Source organism: Catharus ustulatus, chromosome 7 (genome assembly GCF_009819885.2).
Source record: "Catharus ustulatus isolate bCatUst1 chromosome 7, bCatUst1.pri.v2, whole genome shotgun sequence".
Classification (NCBI taxonomy): Eukaryota; Metazoa; Chordata; class Aves; order Passeriformes; family Turdidae; genus Catharus; species Catharus ustulatus.
In genome coordinates, this window is record NC_046227.1 from 5,774,454 (window position 1) to 5,790,323 (window position 15,870).

Here is a 15,870-nt window from a genome sequence, read left to right on the forward strand (position 1 = left end):
TTTCTTTCAAAAAATATTCTTATTGTAGCTGATGTATTACTTTCTGGGATTTTACGGGGTGATTTCTCCCTCAGATTTTTTCCCCCTAGATGGTGTATATCCCTAGGGAGCTTGTGACCTGCCTTCTTTTAGTGGAACTTCACTTTTTTCTCTGTTCTATTGATTTAGTAATTTCAACACTTCCTTGACTTTCTACCTGTTTGGAGGGTTGGGGAAAGAGGGAGGAAAATGTGCTGTGCTCAGTCAGTCCATTCCTGAGCATTAAAGAGGTCTCTGGTAGTGTCCTTCATGCTTCTCTGTGCCTAAGTTGGTTTAGGGAATGTGTGCTGCTTCTGATGTGTTTCAAGTGTGAGCTCTCTAGTTTCTTTAGTTTCTAGTCTGCAGCTGAATATACCAACGACACCAGTTGAAACCTGTGTAATACAACAAAAAATGCTGTTAATCATCCTTTCTCCTAACTTGTGCTTTTCACCAGTTTCACAAAATAATCTAAATACCTTCCATTGAAAATAATTTAATTTAAAGCTGATGAGTTTTCTTATTCTTCACTTCTTGCTATGATTCACAGCCTGCCTATCTTCTCATGTAACCATATCCGTATAGTAAGGTAGTGGCAAAAGGCCATGTGGTTGCTTCAATTGTCTTTGCATCTTTGCACAAGACTCAACAACCTCACCTTCTTTTTTTTTCCCTATAAAATTCCCTGTTAGTCAGTTTGTCTTCTACTAGTAACTCAGAATTATTTTGAATAGAAAGGAAAAGAATGAGCAAGGTGGAGGGATTGAAGGCAGAAGCAGCTCTGGTAAGGTAAGGGAAAAATGTCTCTTTTTTTTTTTTTTTTAAATTGTAGAATCTGTATCTGCAAGTGAAAAAAATAAAGGTCTTGACAGCAGCAACTGTAAACAGAAATGCATTACAGAAATGTTAAATTGATAATATCAGAGCAAATGGAAATGTTACACTTGCATATTTCTCAAGAATGCTGTATTTTGAAACACTCTCCACATACTTGGGTGAAGGGAAGGTCAGGTTTACATCACATGCTCCTGTCCTTGAGAATGAAACAGCTGGGTGGATTTCCTCCCTCGTCCAGGGTCCTGAATGTCACAAGACTGAACCAAATATTGTGTTTGATTTGGAAGGGAGTTTTTTCTTTGTACCCATTCATTGCTGAAGCTGGCAAGGAGGCATTTACCCATAAGTTCTTCCTTTTTATAGAGTAAAATATTACTCCTATGTTACTGATACACAAAATAAATCATTCTAATAATGCATAGTTCCTCCAATTGTGTGCTGACCATGCAGGAATAGAGGCAGCCAAGAAGTAATGGATGAATTTGGTCAGTGCTCTAGCTGATGAAAATTACCTTGGCATAGAGGATTCTCCCTGATCCCATTTTCCCATTTTGCACTCTTTATTCTTAGTATGGCTCCACATGTGGTGTAGATGTGCTGCCCTGAGGAGTGGGACTGCCCTGTCTTTACAGGTTGTGTTTTCCTTCTAAGGAAAGGAGATTTATGCACTGAACTTGACCTAATATTTTAGTCCTGGATGTGAAACCTCATGAAGAAATACTGTGCTAGTGCACAAGCAGGGAAGAGATCAAGTTTACATTGCCTGGAGGGTAGATCCTAGCTGAAATGGAGTTTAGATCTGAGGGCAAGCCAAAGAAGGATGTAATTCCTGAACTATTTTGTGCCAGGTCTTCATATTTGGGGTGGCTGTGATTCACTGAGGTTTATGTGAATCTCATCTCATTCTGATTTTTCCTCTGTGCATTTCCCCTCTGGGAAGGGTTGGCTCTATCTTGCAGAAGCAGCTGAAGTAGGGCCCTGGCTCAACACTTAGCCATGTCCAACATGTCTTGTTTGGGATGTTTCTGTTGTAGCTGAAAACAAGATATGCAAGGTTTTTGTTCATGTGGCTGGAATAGCTCTTAGAGGACCTTGACTACCAAAAAATATGTGAAAACCTTGGCCAAGAAGGGGAACCATTGATTAATACTCCTAAATTAGTTGGAAGAACTAAAGATTGCCTCTGCTCCTCTTTCTCTCTGTTGTGGTTTGACCAAGCCCCAGGTAGCTGCTTGCTCACCCCCTGACCAGTGGGACTGGGGAGAGGATCAGAAGAATGAAAGCCAGAAAAATCATGGGTTGGCATAAAAATGGTTTAATAGGAAAAACAAAAACTGGGCATGTAAGTGAAGAAAAGCAAGGAATTCATTCAGTGCTTCCCATGGGCAGACAGATGTTCAGCCATCTCCAGGAGAGCATTATCACAAGTGTCGCTCACTTTCTCCTTCTTTCTCCCACTCTATAAACTGAATATGTTGCCATAAGGTCTGGAATCTCTCTTCCATCAGCGTGAGTCACCTGTCCCAGTTGTCTCTCCTCCCAAAGAGAAAGAAGGCCAGGACAGGCTTTAGGTCTGTGCAAACCCTGCTCAAAAACTATGAATACATCTCTGTATTAACAACTTTGTGTTCAGCACAAATCCAAAACACAGCCCCACAACAGGCACTGGGTAGAAAATTCACCCTACCCCAGCCAGAACCAGCACACCCTCCCAAAACCATCACTCCAAGAGTCCTGACTCTCCCTGGGAAAGCCTCTTCCAGTCAGGAAATCTGTTCCTGAGCTGCGTTGGTGCAGCAAGGGAAACCACAATTGCCTCAGCATCCAAAGATCACAGCACTGGAGTAGAGGGGATGACATCTCAGGCACTGCTATAGCTGAGCATATTTAACAGCATCTCATGCTGGTACTTCTCATCTCTTCCTCCAGTGGAATCTCTGAATTAGGGCTTCAATTTTTCCTTTAGAGTTTTCTGAATCCTTTAGGTGTGACAACATACACTGAATTGCAATGCATCATTTTCTATCATGTATTTTCAGCTACGCTCTTTTCCCCATGACATCAGACGAATCAGATATTAAATTTTCACCTGGTTCTCTGATTCTTTAAAGAGTTATCTTTTATTTAGTGTTTCGTAATGAAGCATTCTCTGTAACATCATATATCTGGGTCAGGAGAAACCAAAGCCTTTAAGCTTCTTTTGGGAAAAGAGGACTCAAAGAAGCAGAAATGATGGGAATAAAATAAAACCATTGCACTTGTGGAAGTGCCAAATTGCCTGGATCAGCCCTTAAGATAGATGTAAGTGCCCAACACGTGAACATGCTTCTCTTTTTCCTGGTCTGCTGATATTACCAGGTTCTTTTCTTAATGTAGGTTTTGTGACTTTTATTCCTTTAAAGAAAAAAAACCTAATTTCTTCTTATCCAAAAGTTTCAGCAGTCACTCCTATGAGCAGGGTAGTGAGACTGTAGAAATGAGCCCACTGACTCTTCAAGTATTGCAGGGCATGTGCAACATCTTTAATTTCTTAGCAACCCAGCAATCACACTTTTGGAATTGAACATCTGCATCTGATACTGTTTGCATCTAGTGAAGATGGGTCGAAGTTGTAAGGCTAGTTCCACTGTGGATGTGCAGTTAAAGTTTTCTAATAGAAGTATCAATGGAAAGCTTCATGGAATAGGTGTTCAGAGCCCTCATAGATTTTAATGATCTCATTAATCTTCATTGCTCTTTAAGCAACCCTAATATCAAAATAATTTAAAAACTTTTCTTAATGAGGAAAAATTATTTGATGCCTTGATAGCAAGAATCAAAGTAAATTTGATATGCAGGAATCTGTGCTGACTCTGGATTCCTGAGACTTTATCTCTAAATGCTGAAGATGCAGTCTCAAATTAGTGGAGATTAGTACCAGGAACTTCTGATTGAAGCATATTTGGAAGCTGTAAGCACTTATTTGTTCCTGAAAATTTAGACCTCTCAGTCTCTGATTTTGCAATTAATTTTTTTTTTTTGTCATCTCTCTTCTTGTTTTCTGGTATTTTTAAATATACTTTTATTTTTTTTTTAGGCAGATTAATTTACTCATTTTTGTATTTGAAATAATTAATTTTCAGTCCAAGAGATTTCTATAGCCTGGTAACTTCCTGCTACACCTTGTCTCATTCCCAAATTGGATTTTGCTTTTTCTTTGACAATCTGAAGTCTTAAGGGGAAAAAAAAAAAAAAAGATGAGCCTGAGGCATACAGTAAAACAGAAAATAAACTTCTGAAGTAAAGCCCAAACACAGGAAGGATCAAAATCAAGTGTTATTTTATGATGAAAGGTTGTTAAAATTGCTGGAGGGCTCTCAAAGCACAATGTACTTCTGTCAGTATTTATGTAATTCTGGACAAGCTACAAACATTGTGTAAAAGACCTAAATTGTCATTAATTTCATCAAGCACTGACACAAAAAACCCTTCCACGTTCGAGGCTTTTGGGAAACAAACCCCCAGAGCCTGCTTCACAGCTTTTCCTTTCAAATAAGACAGGTACAACAAAAGGATGCTTGAAGCTTTTAGGATTTTATTATGAATTCTGGACTCAGGTGCTGATGGTTGCCTGAAATACAGCTCTAACTGATTTTGAGGTCATGAGAGAGGGAGCCAGTAGCAAATGACTTCAATTAAAGAAAAAACCAACAAAGCGATCCAGCAACTAATAAAAGAAACTGCCTATGATATAAAAAGTCATTTTATATCACAGGCAGTTTCTTTTGAGATGTGTGGCAGAAAATTCCTGTAAATTCAGGTGTTTCAAGAACTGTCCACTTTTTGTTCAGCAGTCTGATTCAAATGGAAGCCCTTCACAAAATTTCAGCAGTATCTTCCTCATTCATCAAATACTTGCTGAGCTTTTCGCTACAAAAATCAAAGCTTTTGTTTCAGCTTATATCTGAGCTGTGTGTGTTCATCTGAATATCTGACTTGCAGGGAATCCTGAACTTCTAGAGCAGGAAATGGAGAGTTGGAAATAAAATAGAAATCGAGTGCAGTTGAGTTGAATGGTGAATGTGCATTTTTGTAAGTGTGAAGGATGTGAACATGTAAAATCCATCAGTGAAACACTGCAAAACATCAGAGCAGTGGCAATTCCTAGCAGAGGGATGTTCTTTGGTGGCTCTCCTCTTGTACCCTTAGAGAGCTAGCAGGTCTCTTAGTTTTAGTCTCCTGGTCCTCTTGGAGAGGCACAAATTTTAGAGAGGTTTTGGTTTTTCTGCTGCCAGACAATGAAGTATTTTGATGATAGTACTGCAGCCTCAGAGCTCCTAAGGGGGGAATTGAATTGTACAAAGATCCTTCAATATATGGCTGCACTGCAGTGACCTGTAGATGCAGTGATAGAACTGTAGTTTACTATATAGGTATAGTACTTTTCATTAACAAATATTTGTAGATGCTTACCTGATCTGCTGTTGTGTGGGGTTTTGTTTGTTTGTGGTTTTTTTTGTTTGTTTGTTTTTTGGTTTTTTTTTAGTACAAATACCTTATAAACTATCATGTATTCAGTAGTATCTATGAACTTTGTTTCATCCTGTTTTCTTTGATAATCAGCAGTCACTCTGAGCTGAATGTGGGGATTTCAAGCCTTTGTGAGTGGGCTAGTGCCTGCCTGATGATGGTGCTCAGAGGTAGTGTCTGCTCAAGTCCTGGCTTTGTTTCTTTTCTCCCAATCTTGACACTATTTGTAATCTGCTGCTTTTACAGAATTCCAGGCTGTTGAATTCTAAGCTGTGTCCTGCACAGTTTCCAGCTCGTGAGTTTTAATCTGTGTCTGTCTGAGAAATTTTCATTGATCTGGCATCTAAAATGCAGGAAAATGCTATTTTCTTTTTGTGTAAATTACTTTGAAATCAGGTGTGGCTAATCTTGTGGGAGGTTTCCCTTCCACTCTGAAATACTTGAAATAATAACTACAGATTAACAAACAAGAGGCTCAGCTCTCTCCAACAGTGTTTTGCATGACTTAGTGTCTGAGCAGGGCTTTAGAGTTGTGTAGTGCCAGTTCCTTATCCAAATGTGGATGCTGTGTACAACAAATAACACCTCTAGAGGCTGTTGTAGCAGACCTTAGAAGTAATTACTCTAACACTTTACACTGCCTTCCCTTTCTTACTTGTCTGCCTCTCGCTTGCAAACAAAAAGCATGCTGAAAACTGGGCTAGCAGGGCTTGCATGCTGCATATGCAAGTCAATCACTTGCTGAATAACAGGTTTCCATCCACAAAAAGGGCAAAATCAGCTCTATTAAAATTGCAGGCTTTTAAAAAAATTTTTATTTTTTATTTTTTTTTAATACAACAATGGCAGAATTTCCTAGACTGGTTTCCAGCCCGAGTCTTTACCTGCTAGAGGCTGAAGAAGTTTCTCTTTCCACCACAAGTCCACCGGGATGTTGTGTGATGGTGCCTCTGAGAGGCTGCTCTGTACTGGTCTGAGTCCTGAACACCTGCACTGCAAAGCTGCTGCAAACTGGTGGACACCACTGCTAAATAAAGGATTTTATTTATTTGTTTTTCAGAGGTCCAAAAAATTGAGATCTGCTAACCTGTCACTACTTGTGAATGCTCTGCTTAGACAGATGCCTGAGAGGAGGAGAGGGAGCTCAGGTGGAGAAGGAACTTCTGACAGAGGGAAAATGTTAATTCAGTTTTTTTTCCTGCATCATGTCAGCTTTGATTTCTTCTTCATCTTTGTCTACTTCCCTAAATTATCTGCCATAATTGTGCAAGTGGCCTGAATGAATGAAGGCTTTGCCTAATTAAATAGTGAAAGACTGAAATGCAGGTGTAATCTGATTATCCAAGCAAAATGACAAAATCAAAATAACGTGCAAGTGATTGGTGTGGCCTATTGAACCCAAGTTCAGCTTGTTGGTTGTGTTACTGGTACTGCTTTGACTAAAACTGACAGCACCTTGCATGTTTGTACAGCCAGCACAAATAATTTATGTTTGAAAAAAGTCTTTGCAATGCACACCTTGATTTTAGTCACTGGTGGTTCAAGGGAGGGTGTTTGAACAAATCTGATACAAATGGTGCTTCCTGTATTTCTTGTTAATTTATGTGTAAAGAAGCAAAGTCGTTTTAGGCAGATCACATCACATTGGATGAAGCGAATATACAAATAGTTGAATTTGATTTCTTTATTCTTACAGCTGAATTTAGCTTTCTCACTTATCAGGATTGTTTATCTTTGTCTTAAGATCTGGACAAATGTGAGCACTGGTGATGTAAGGGACAGATGTTAAACTCATCCCTATCCTTGTACTGTTATTAACCTTGTACCAAACTCTGTGTTCCTGCTGTAGCTACATTCTTCACTCAAAATGCTTAAGTACTGCTTCATCACGCCTAAATCTTTGTTTAATGGCTGCAAAGCAACCCAGGTTATTTTCAGGCTATTCATGGTGTAAAATGGCTGCATTTGGTTGTACCAGAGCACCCACCTGGTAGGGGAACCAGTACAATTTTCTGGATGAGGATGTTCAATGCAATTTTCTCCACATTATCAAATTAGTAGCTGGTGAGCTTGTGCCTAAAATCTCTAACAACACTCAGTAAACTCCATAAACTGCCCCTGTGCCCACTTTTCCTGCAATTCTGATTAACATTCCAGCTGCCATCTGCCAGCTGTTCCTTCCTTCTCTTGAAGCCCTCTGTGAAGCACAGGAAGGACATGGTTGTGGTTTGGGATCCTCTCCTGACCAGTGGGAGGTGACTCTTTGGGCTGCCTTTGCTCAATGACTGGTGTTTGGAATTCAGAGATCTGCCAAAAAAGGGCTGCTTTTGCCAAGGCAACATAATTCACTTTAAAAATGTGCTGCAGCTCTTTTCCTGATCCAGCTCCATTCCTTCATAGCTTTTAGCTGCCTTTGTTTTAAGTGCCTTGGCAAGCTTAGGCTGTGGCCATACTCAGATGCTGAGGCAGCAGGGCTCAAGACCCAGCTTCAGACATTGTATTTCAATGTGTAAGTCAAACTTCAACCTCTGGTACTTGTATCAGGGCATTAGCTTGCTGGGTGCTGTGAAGATGAAGTATTCTGAACAAAGAAAATCATGGTGATAAAAGTCTCTTTGATTTACAGATTTATAAACCTTTATCAAGGCTATTTGCATTTTCTTGTCCATTAAGTAAGTTTGCTTCTGGTGACAGGAATATATGTATGTTTTGAAAATCTATTCAATTAAGTAATTTGATTACATTCAAAATTAGTTAAGACTCATTCAAAATGAGTTAAGACTCATATTGATTTCTTTTCAGAAAACCCATGTAGAGCAGTGAATATGGCTGCATAAATTGTATGTTTATATGTTTGAACTGGTCATTAGCACAGAAAGTAAGATGCTTCTGATATTAAAAATAAATACTTTGAAGGCAAAACCCTCCTCACGACACTTATGGAAATACCTTTCAGTTCCTATGCTGAGGAACACAAAGGGAAGTTTCTAAATCCAACTGCAGTAGCAAAAAACAACTTGTTCAATTTGTTATGGAGGTTTGAGTAAAGCAGTTCCAGCCAGTTCAGAGTCCCAATCAATATAATTTCAAAGGAGTAATAATATTTTTTTTTTTATCCACTTTGGAGTTCTTTCTTTAAAACCTAGCAGAAGCCAGATTGATAAAGTAGGTCCAGGCACAGGCTTTGTATTCAAGCCAAATATTATCTTTGTCTATGCCAATGCAATTAGAGGAAATGAAGTGAAGCTGCAGAGAACAGATCATCAAGAGTAAATCATTGCAGATCCTTTAACCTCAGAATGCTTACATGACTGAGCCAAGACAAGTAGAGCTTTTTGGACTCCAAACATATTCATTGATATCTTCATTTTACTTGAATGCTACTTTAAGAATAGTTAATAGCCAGTAACACTTTGAATTTAATAGTTTCTTACTTCTCCAATACTTTTTTCCTAATTCAAATCAGAGGTAGGATCAGAATGAGACTATTTTTGAAATTATTCCTTTGTAAGTGGTGATAGATGCTTCCCATACATGGTATTGACTGAATGTCATCTTGAACACCTAATGAAATGAAAGCATTGATTTTATTTTTTTTTATTTTTTGCTTAGTGTAGCCTTCTCTCTCTAAAAACTGTTGCCACAAACTTGTGGGGAAAGCAAAGGTGCTTATCTTATGGTGTCTTGTATTGAGTCAGATCCCTGGGGATTGATTAAACATATAAAAGGATTAAAGTATTTTGGTTTTTTTTTTAGCCTTTATCCTAAAAGAAAATTTAAAATAGATTTCAGAGCAGTCTTTGTGCTTTTCCTTCTAAGTAGTAGTTGTCTCTGATCTAACATTGCATCTAAAGAACATACCTGAAAAATCACAGCTTCTTTCTGTAATCCAAAACTACTGAATGCACACAAGAGATCATTCAAATGCCAACATGCAATGCTTGGGAATGCTGGATTCGTATTTCCTGGGATTTTTCTACTTTAAAATAATAATTTAGGATGCATTTAATTTTCTTGCTGCTTATGCAGAAAAGTAATGTCCATCTGTTGATCTTGTACAGGCCAGATTGGAAATTTCCTTAATGGAAATAAAATAGTTTAGAAAGTGGCTTCCCCCCCTCTCAGTTTAGTTATTGGATTCTTTTAAAAAAGTTTCTCAAATCAGAAAAGTGACAAGTTAGTCACTCAGTCTTGAAATAAAACAGACAACTATCAATAATTTTTTTGGCCTTGTTTCCTTTGATATTTCATGATATGTTCAGCAAGATTCAATCTCAGGGACTCCTTTTAAAACATCCAGTTGAAATGTTTGAGCTTTTCCAGCCTCTAGTTTCCTTTCCTGCAAAACCCAAACTTCATTTTTCAGGAAACAAACTCCCAGCAAATGGATGTGAAGCCAAGAGCAGCTTCTTGTGCATGTACTTGTGTGGAGAAACTGGGAGAAATCACATATCTGCTGCCCCACACAGAACATACAGTGTAATTTTCCAAAATCTCTCAGCTGGTTATAAGGGACGGCTCCCAAAGTCGCTTTTTAGCCAAGAACAAGACCTAATGTCACTGATATTTGAAAATGTATTTGGAGAAGAAGTTGAAGTTACACTTCCTTCGTGGTTGTGCTCCTAAAGGTTGCTCATTAGAAAAAGACAATAATAATTGACAGCATCAATATTTAATTTGAGGTTTTGCTACATTTGTCTATCATATTTGTTTACAATTGAAACACTAAATGCTTTGATAACATTCATGTTCTGTGTAATATGTTCCATAAAATAATGTACAGAGAAAGATGAAAATATGATTTAAACAGTATTTTCTCGTCTCCTGTAGCAGAATAATTGAGATCTCCATCATAGCCAGAGTTTATCTGGATTTAGCCCTCTTGAAGTTAATTTCTTACAAAGTTTTGGAATTTTTTTCAGTTTTCTTTTGGATTATTTTACTTCCCTCCACTCCTCTATAACAGGCAAGAATTTAATCACTCATTTTAAGGCAGAGGACTCTAAATCAAAGCCTGTAGTGAAGTGTAGTGTTTCCAAGTTCCAGTTTTCACCCTGATCTCCAATCCTATTCAGAAGTCCTCTGTCAAGATGTTAAATCTGAGTCCTTAATGTGGTCAGAATGTGCAGCTGTGGAAACAAATCACACATCAAAGCTTTGGTGTTTCACACACTCTGTGTGTGAAACATAGCATGTTAAATCTGTGGTACTTTACAATACAGTTATCATAAAAAAATAAAAAAAGACAAATGAAAACAAACCTGGAGGAAGCTTGTAGCAAAGCTCTGAAAGCCCAGCTGTGGATTTCCATTTAGAAAATGTCCCATGCATCTTCAAGAACTGCAGGTCTGTCTATTATGGGACTTGCTGCAGTTTAAATAAATTAAAAATAAGCTGTGTTTGATAAATTCTGTAAAAACATTAAACAGTGACGTGGCTTAGCAGAGAGTGGCCAGCCTTGGGAGAAGGGTCTGAAAACACAAACTTACATGAAGGTGATAAATCAGAGTTGATGCTCTGTAATTCTCCAGTCAGGAGGATTGTGCTCTACCCAGTGGATTGTGGCTGTATGGGCAGCAGCAAATGTAAGAAATCTAAGAAACTGCTGTAAGAAATCTAAGAAACTGATCTAAGAAATTTCTTAAATGATCTTCTACCAACTTTTGTACCAGCAGCCTACAGAAATATACCCAGACTCTAACTCAGCAAACAAGCATGACTGTGTTTAAAGCAAGTTTTTGCAGGCTCTGTAGGGAACTGTCATGGCTATACCAAATAGAGCTTGATGCCAGAATGCTTTGGCATGAGCAGTAAGGCTTTCCAATTTAAGTAAATTTTAAAATATAAGATTATACTGTACAAATAAAAACCCCCAACAAATCTTGAGCCCTCTCCTTCCCTCCAGAAGAGCTGTTTGTAATGTTTAATTTCCCAGGGAAAGCCAAACTTGGATGATGTGTTGTGAGAAAAGTTTAGGACACTGTGAAGGACTTCAGTTAACGTTTTCTTGTCAGAATTAAGCAAACTGGTTTATAAGAAGCATTATTAAGTTAAATATTTATGTGGTGTCCCTGTCCTGGCCTGGGGGGTGGAACTAGATGGTCTTAAAGGCCCCTTCCAACCCAGGCCATTCTGTCATTCCTTGACATAGAACAGTCCTTGCCCTTCTAAGTGAAGAGCCTTGAATTTTGTGTCCAGTCAGTCACTACAATTCCATAGTCAGTTTTTCTGAAGGTGTTTGAAAGGAGTTAGTCCAAAACCTGCTGGCTAGCAATGATTAGTGACCAAAGGATGAAATGTTTCTTTCAGATGAATTAGAGCCCAACCCTAAACTGCTGGAACTCAGTTGTTAATCCTTCCAATGCTGACAGCAGCCCTTAGATCCTGGCAGTGGTTAATGTCAGCTTTGGGATGTGCCAAGTCTTTGGTAAAATCCCTGCAATCATTGGATGGCTAATAATGTTTGTTAAAGGTTAACATTATAAAGTTAAAAATGAGATGCTGGATTTCCTGACCCTTGAAACGTTTCCTGCTGTGGATCCTGTACTCACAGCCATGGGCTGTGCACGTTCTTCTCATGTGGGGTCACACCATGGGGTTCTCTTCCATGTCATCATTAAATGGTTCTGATCTTGTAACAAATGGGGTTGAATAGAACAGGGCTCTCCTGATTTTACTCTAAAAATAGATTAAAACACAAGAAGAATTAGAAAGCTGCACCTTTAATTTGAAGTTACCAATTGCACTAATTTTTGAAGGGCACATAATAAAACAGTAGTTCCATTTTTATGCTTCTATGTTTTGTAGCTCTTGATCTGGATTTATGAACTTCAACCTTTATGGTGCATGTACTACTGTGAGGGTTTCCTCAGCAGTGTGCTATTGACTGAATTTTTAAAATCTAGGTCCACACACCCATGTTCAGTAGCTCATACTGGGGTCCGCATCGATTCTTCATCATCGTGACTCAAGTTGATAGTGTTGCTGTGGTCATTTAAAGGCAGTACTGCTTCCCCTCTGCATGTCAGATGTACTCTTAGAATTTAAAAAAGTGGTGTGTAAATATATTCCACAATTAAAAACTACTTGATGATTTATTTAATTGAATTTCACAAAAAAACTTTAAGACGTCTTCAAATGTATTTGTTATTTTGTGTCCAGGAGTGTGGAGCAGACAGTGTGGAGAATCTTTGGGGTATAAATTGACTACAATTGTCTGTAATTAATGTTAAATACTTGCCATTTGAAAGCAAAGCAGTTTGATAGGATGCCAGAATCAGTTATTTTTATTTCCTGTTTCAATGAATCTTTCTGTTAGAGTTGTTGGAGAACTTATAGAAAGCAGCTCATCTGAAATTTTGTATTTGTATAAACATTCTGTCATCAAACTTCTTGCTGGAATATTTATATAAAATACAATATGTGACTGAACAATTAATGTAAATGCATTTAAGGATGCAGAAACAGTTACAAACATTTATTTCCATGTTCATCTAGATTAATTTGAAAACTGAGCTTCCTGGATACAAGTAAAGCATCGTTATCTTTTGTAGTGAAACTAAATATATGTTTTATTAACTCCACTGGAAGTGTTATCACAAACACCTGGGGGTTACTTTAGCTAATATGACATCTGTGCATAGTTATGCATCCCATCTCTCTTCCTGGTGCTACTCTGCCATTCCTCTATTGAAAGTGTCAGGACAATGCTGCAAACATAATGGTGCTGGGTTTTAATCAGCACAGACACAGCAAACAACTGTTCATTAGGGAGATCAGAATTAAAAAATGGCTTGAAGTAGTAACTTTTATTTAAAAAGCTGATTTTGTTAGTTAAAACAATCTCAAGATACTACATATTTTAGGTATGTTTTCCATCTGTCTCAGTTGATAAGGAACTTCTGGCAGTCTAATGAATTCTTTGATCACTCTAACTACTAAACCTGCTTTTTAACTGATCTGAAATACATTCACACACATCTGTAGGAGTTTCTTCAGAACAGCCTGTTACAGAGAAAGAAATTGAGAACTTTTACAGAAAGATCGAGTCAGAAAAACGTAGTATTTGTATTCACATAGAATAGAATAATTGAGTTGCAATGCTACTGTTGTATTGATACATATCTTGATCTTGGTTTAACTTCTGGATGTTCATCTCAAATTTTTCATGCAATTCATCTTATATTCATATTATATATGTGAAGTAACAGAGGGGAGCATAGGGGAATTGGGGGTAATGATGGCTGACTTTGCTGTGCTGACTCTTCCAGCAGGTGCTGGAATTTTTATGCAGAAATAAACAGAAATAATACAAAAATTTGAAATTCTCACGCAACCTGAGTGGTAATCAGGACTGTAAAATGCAGCCATGAAATCTGGCAGATGAGACTGAATTTCTGGGATTATTGACAATGCTCAGTTATTCAGTGTTTCCTTGGGTGGTCATTGTTAGACATCAACCTATTCTCAGCTACTTCTCTTCCAGTGAAGAGAGGAAAGATTTGAGCTTTGTGGTGACACATCCTTGTTCCACTTAGCTTTGATTGTGGTGGTCAATGTGTGGGTACATTTTCTGGCTGGGATCAGAAAACCATAGAACTCTGTATAGAGGCTCAAGCAGTGATGCACAGCATGAGCTGTATTAGTTCACCCTCTAAGTAAACCCTAGTAATATAGTACTACTGATAATATTTTTATATAATGATTTTTGTAATAAAATGCAGATATATTTCCATTTTTCCATATAATATTTTCTATGTGAAATTTATATTATATATATTTATATATATATGTGCATTTTTGAGAGAAATGTGTTGGTGCTTTTGTGTCTTGGTAGCTTGTGCATTGAATTGTCAGAAGTGTCATTTCCAACAGAGACTACAGATGTTATACATTGGATTTTGTTGGAGGTTCTTTTCCCTTCCACCAAGGAATAATGGCACTCACTAAGGTGACTTACATGATTTTATTCTGATTGAGGAGTCCAGAACACTAATCTGTTCAGAGTGCCTGTGCTAGAAGGTTTAGGGTTAAATCTCCTTTTGTTGTGTCTGCTCAACGTGGTGTTTTGTGTCAAGTAGCTGAAAATGTATGTCAGAGAAAGGCAGGGGGGGAAATAAATCTGCAGTGTGGTAGCTAAGAGATGTGAGAGATAAGGGCCTGCTGTGAAATTATCACGTAATGGTAGTTGGGGTAAACAGATTTTTGGGTGTTTTCACCCTTCATTCTCTGTGCTGTTCACTGTCACGTGTCTCCATGTAAATGAGAGATGGAGTAATCCCCTAGTCTGGTGTCTGACTCTCATATGGAGGTAGAATAAATATTTGCAGCAGGTGTTTTATGGAATACCAGCAGAGAGAATGTGTCACCTGGCTCTCCTAGCATTCTCCTAGAATGTCAAGGGTTCAAATCTGTTCACACACTTTTTCTCAATACTGAATTACTGGCTAAAACCATGAGGGTAGTTTTTCTTTGCATCAACACCATATCCTCTTTTCTTTCCTCCCTCCTGCAACTGAATCCTACCCAATTTGTGGTTTTAGCCAGAACTCCTGGTGCATCCCTTCCAACTCAGTTTGCTCTGTGATTCTGTGATTTTATTTTCAAGATGGTGAATTTTTTTGGTGAAAAATTTGTTTTGGAAAGTGGGAAAAAGTAATCATATAGGCAAGTTAGGCTGTTTTCTTTGTTGGATAAAGCAGTTTAAAGCCATCAAATAATTAAAAAAAATATCAACTGTCTTAAATGGGAATATGTCCTTCAACTGTAAAGGAGGTGCTGTGTCAAATCTATTCACTGACACTGAACCACCATGAAGTTTCTCTCTGTATTCCTTTTATACCAAAAGAACATATACACTAAGTGGTCCTCAGTAGCATCCTTTGGAGTAAGGATGTGGCTCAGACATGTCTCTTCACTCTGTTCATGTTCTACAAGCTACAATTAGATGTAATACCTATTTAGAGGACAAAATAACAATTGAATAAGATAGCAGATTGCTTAAAGCTTTTCAATAATCACTTAAGATTCAGGCACAGATTCTTGATGGACCTTGAAAGAGAAGATGAAACCATCTGGATGAAGATTGACAGACAAAATAAGTGACAAAAGATAATTTTGCATGAGTCAGTAGATGGATTTTCTTTGTGGCTGGTGACTTTCAGGTGCAATCAGCAAGTTTCAGCTTCTGGTTGTAAATCCTGAGCAAGTACCATTCTGTGTGTATTTTGAATTTGAAGTGTGTTTAAAACATGTGCATATGATTTTTGAGAGGGGTGTATTTTAAAAAAACAAAGATGAACATTTTAACACCCTGTCTGTAGATAACCAGCTGAAATTTGTCATGACTAGGAGGATATAGGAAGGTTTTTCCTGATTTTCAGCTGGAATGATTTGTCTAATTTCTGAGAGAAACTATATTGGTAGTCATTTAGGATACTGTACAGAGATACCAATATCTATTCCTTATCTTGTGATAAGGATATTGTGAACTCAGCAATTTAAGTG